Raw genomic sequence first — 5,395 nt, forward strand, 5'->3', positions numbered from 1 at the left:
ATGGTATGAAAAATTTCCCAATGTTCGCATCTCTTATTTGCCTGATATAGGTTCGGATCATTGACCTTTATTATTGGAAACAACTCCTTTTGTCCTACACCATAAAAAGCTATTTCAGTTTGATCGTAAATGGGAGAACTCACCAGAACTCTTTTCCATCTTGAAATCTAAATGGTGCAATTCTTGCTCAGGCTCTTCATGTTTAAAGTCATGACTAAGATCAAATATTGCAGGCATGCTCTAGTAGACTGATACAGAAGGCACAATCAAAACTCCAAAGTTGATATTGAGTCTATCATATTACAATTAGCTCAAGCTAAATGTGAAAAAGATGAAATAATTGTTTGTGTTGATCTGTGATGATTTACAAGTTATTATTCTAAGATCTAATGAATGAGAATGACCCTAATATATACATTTGAGATTAACGGTCTTATTGCTATAGTGTTTAGACCCTAAACTCTATGACAATGATCTTATTTTTGTTCTGAATTAGTAGAAGGAACCTTTCTTTTTAGGGAAGAAAGGTTGCTCCTAATGTCAGCTTTCTGGCCTGTGATGATAGGACCTGAGGCCTTGACCCTCAGTTAATAACTGTTGGTTTGTTGTGTTTTACTTTATGTTTTGCTTTTGTTCTTCAATACTCCCCCTCAAGATGGGTTCGAATAAGTTGATCAATCCCATCTTGCTAAGAAGATTTTGATGATTAGCTTTATTCAAGGCTTTTGTGAGAATGTCTACCAACTGTTCGTGGCTTCTGATGAATGGAGTTTTAATTTCGCCAGATTGGACTTTTTCCCTTATGAAGTGGCAGTATACTTCAATGTGCTTGGTGCGCTCGTGGAAGACAAGGTTTGAAGCAATGTGCCTTGCTGCTTGATTGTCACAGTACATCTTCATTGGGCCTTTGCATTCAATTCCCATGTCTATAAGTACTTGTTTGATCCATATTAGCTCGCTGGCTGTTGATGCCATTGCTCTGTATTCTGCTTCTGCTCTGGATCTTGTAGTTACAGTTTGTTTTTTGTTTTTCCACATTACTAGGTTGCCACTCATAAAGGTATAAAAACCAGAAGTTGAATTTCTGTCACAGCTTCCGGCCCAATCTGCATCGAAAAAACCAACAACATCATTTGTACTATTATTTTTCATCCAAATACCTTGACCAGGAGTGTCCTTAAGATACCTAAGAATCCTATCGATGGCATCCAAATGACTAGTACGAGGTGCATGCATGAACTGGCTTACCATACTCATTACATAGGTGATATCAGGTCTGGTGATAGTGAGGTAGATTAGTTTTCCTACTAGGCGCTGATAATGCCCTATATTATCTAAAGGATAGCCATCTTCTAGGTTAAGTTTGACTTTAGTCTCCATTGGTGTATTTATAGGTTTCACTCCTTTTTTTTCTAGTTTCTTTTAACAGATCAAAGACGTACTTCCTTTAGGATAGAAATAGGCCTTTATGAGATTTGGCTATTTCTATTCCAAGAAAGTAAGACAGTTGACCGAGGTCTTTGATGTCAAATTCTCTTTTTAGTTTTTGTTTAACTTCTTCAATTTCTTTGTTACTGTTACCTGTTATGATGATGTCATCAACGTAGACAAGGACAATTACAGTGCATGTGTGAGTGTGTTTAACAAACATAGAGGAATCAGATGCACATTTAATGAAATTAATTTCTAAGAGAAAGTGACTTAGCTTGGCATACCATGCTCTTGGCGACTGTTTCAATCCATAGATAGCCTTTTTTAGCTTACATACCAGAGATTGATCGGTTGTAGGCTTATAACTTGGAGGCAGGGTCATGTAGACTTCTTCGAGAGAGACCCTTGGAGGAATGCGTTTTACACATCCATTTGAAATAAGCTCCATCCTGAGTTAATAACAACAGATAATAAAATGTGAATGGTGCTCATTTTAGCTACTGGAGCAAATATTTCCTGATAGTCTACCCCATATGTTTGAGTGAACTCTTTTGCTACCAGTCTAGCCTTATATCGCTCAATAGTCCCATCATGTTTAAATTTGATTTTATACACCCATTTGCACCCTACAGGTTTTTTATTCTGTGGCAGAGATATTAATTCCCAAGTGTCATTTCTTTCAAGAGCCTAAAGCTCTTCCTTCATAGCCTTGCACTAGTTAGGGTTGGTGTTAGCTTCATAGAAGGAAGAGGGCTCAGTGTGAGTGGTGAGATTACTTAGATAGATTTTATATGAATTGGACACAGTGTGATAACTAATAAAGTGTTGGATGGGATACGACACCTGGTGGGACACATAGTCCCGTAGTCTGAGAGGAGGCTGGATAGGCCGAAATGATCTTCGCAGTGCAATTTCTTCAACTTGTGACTCATTGTCTCCCCTTGAAGAAGTTGCCTTGGGAATGGTATTAGCTCCCCCTGGAGAGGTGGCGTCGAGAATTGCCTCGGGAAGCGGCTCCCTAGTGGATGAAGTAGTGAAGACTGAGCTGTCAAAAAAGGAAAGGTCATCTGGAAATAACAAAGTAGAGGGCATATGAGGAGAGAGAGAGTCATTTATGAAGTAAAGGGTATATTCATCAAATGACACATCTTGAGAGAGATAGGTCTTGTGTGTGGAAGGGTCGTAACATTTATACCTATTTTTTTCAGAAAAGTATCCTAGGAACACTGTTTTCACAGAACTCGGGTAAGTTTATGAGAATGTCGAACATGGACAAAGGTTGTGCACCCAAAGACCCGAATGTGACCTAATTCTATTTTTCAACCCTTAAGAATTTCTAGGGGACTGAGATTTTTAAGCTTGGGACTAAGTAAGCGATTGATGAGGTACGCAGTAGTCAGGAGGGCATCCGACTAAAAAATATGGGGAACATTATTTTGAAAGAGAATTGATCTGGTGACTTCAAGAAGATGACGGTTTTTTCTTTTAGAAACACCATTTTATTCGGGAGTATAGATGTAGGTGGTTTGATGTAAAATTCCTTTGTTAGAGAGAAAATCAGAAAAGTGTTTATTTATATATTCAGTGCCATTATGTGACCGAAAATTTTTAATTTTGGCATTATACTGATTTTGAATAAAATGAAAAAAATTCTGGAAGTAAGTAAAAACTTCATTTTTGCCTTTTAATAAGTAAACCCAAGTGGTACGAGAATGGTCATCAATAAAGGTGATAAAATAGCGAAAATGATTATAAGAAGTGACGGGGGCAGGTCCCCAAACATCGAAATAAATTAAATCAAACATATGGTCTGATGTAGTAGAAGATACAGGAAAAGGTAATCTAGTATGTTTGGCAAATTTGCAAATATCACAGTAACTAGTGTTCATGTTAAGATAAAAAAGCTGATTTAAAACACGATCAGACGGATGCCCAAACCGCCTGTGGATTAAAATATCTTGACTAACAGGGTTGGAGGAGACTAGACACTGATTGGGAGGATTAATGAGATAATAGAGGCCATTCTCAAAGCGGCCTTCACCAATCGTCTTCCCTGTGATTCGATCCTGAAATAAGATTGTAGATGGTGAGAAAATAACATTGCAATTTAAATTTATGGTGATCTGACCAACAGATAATAAATTGGATTTGAAAACCGGTAAGAGAAGAACATTGTGAATATCATTATGCAATAATTTTAAGGAGCTAAAACCAGTGATTTTAGCTTGGTATCCATTGACAACGGTCACATGGTTGGAATTAATGGGAACAAAATTTTGCAATTTTGTGGCATCCCGTGTAATGTGATCCGTCGCCCCGGAGTCAAGTATCCAATTTGAAGAATTATTTAAAGAATTTATGTAATTTTGTGATAACAAACCTGACTCATGAGATTGCGGAGGCTGAATAATTGACTGAAGTTAGGAAATAAGTTGAGAAATTTGGGATTTCTCTGTTGGATTTGGGTCGGACCAATTGATGGAGTCGGATCGGGTCGCTGCATATGGGCCGGGTCGGGTTGATATTTTCGGGTCAGGTCAGGTTGGAGATGTCGGGTCGGGTCAAGAGATGAGAGCCAGGTCGGATTAAGTTAAAAACACCCAATCCATTCTTCTCATCCCAACCCGCATCATACCCCTCATAACCACTAGGGTTATTTACACTTAACACTCCCACGCCGCCAAAGCCATTTCTTCCTTCCTTCTCCCGTCTCACATTTCTCCCTTTTTCATTCCTGTTGATGTTCGCCCGAAGGTGTGGATGGAGGTGCCAACCCTCGGGCGGGCACTCCTCGCACTCGAGCCATGTCGCGGGGGTGTGAGAGGTTGGAGCTATATGCTTGCTCTGTGTTGTCTAGGCTGCTTGCAATCCCTATCGTTGCCCGTCGGGTTTCCTCCTGTTGGATTGTTGCTATAACGGCATCGATGTGAGGTAGATTGCTTGACAGTAAGATCTGAGATCTTAGGGCTTCGTAGCTCGGGAATCGAGCCCCCCAGGTAAGTATACACTAAATTTTGTTCCTCTCTTCTTCTCGCCTCCTCTTGATCTGTGGTTGGTGGGAGGTAACTCTAGAGTTCTTCCCACCGAGTCAAAACTTCTGTGGCATAACTCGTGCTTGTCCGAGTCTCCTGCCTTATCTGAGCCAGTTCTTGTTTCAAATGAAAAATATGTGCATAATTTTGCTTATGCCCATACAAATTTTTTAATTTGTCCCAAATTGCTTGTGATAAAGCCAATAGCATACATAGCCTGGCTATTATGAGGCTCCATTGTATTGGTGAGTAGTGACATGATCATGTGGTCAGTCGTCTATCACTCTTCTGCTGCCTCAATTTCTTCTTTCGTTGGTTCATTAGGGTTAATTGGTTGTGGCTTGTTTCGGGTTCTTGTGATGAACCCTAATTTCTTTCTGTTACTTAGGCTAATGTACACTGCCCTTGACCATTCGAAGTAATTATGGTTACCTTTTAATGTGATGTTGGTTAATTTGGTAATGTCACTGACATAATGATGAAGTATTTTGTGTGATTGAGGCTGGGTAGATGATGACAGGATCAAACCTGCTCTGATACCATGTGAAAAAGATGAAATAATTGTTTGTATTGATCTATAATAATTTACAAGTTGTTATTCTAAGATCTAATGAATGAGAATGACCCTAATATATACATTTGAGATTAATGGTCTTATTGCTATAGTGTTTAGACCCTAAACTCTATGACAACGATCTTATTTCTGTTCTGAATTAGTAGAAGTGACATTTCTTCCTTAATATCAGCTTTCTGGCATGTGATGATAGGACATGAGGCCTTGACTCTCAGTTAATAACTGTTGGTTTGTTGTGTTTTGCCTTATATTTTGCTTTTGTTCTTCAACACTAAAGAGGTATCGTAAGGAAAAAAACTGTCACAGAATTCGAGCCTTAGAAAACATGCTTCAACATGCCATAGTCCAAGAGGAACGA

This window comes from Ricinus communis, chromosome 7, assembly GCF_019578655.1.
Source record: "Ricinus communis isolate WT05 ecotype wild-type chromosome 7, ASM1957865v1, whole genome shotgun sequence".
Lineage (NCBI taxonomy): Eukaryota > Viridiplantae > Streptophyta > Magnoliopsida > Malpighiales > Euphorbiaceae > Ricinus > Ricinus communis.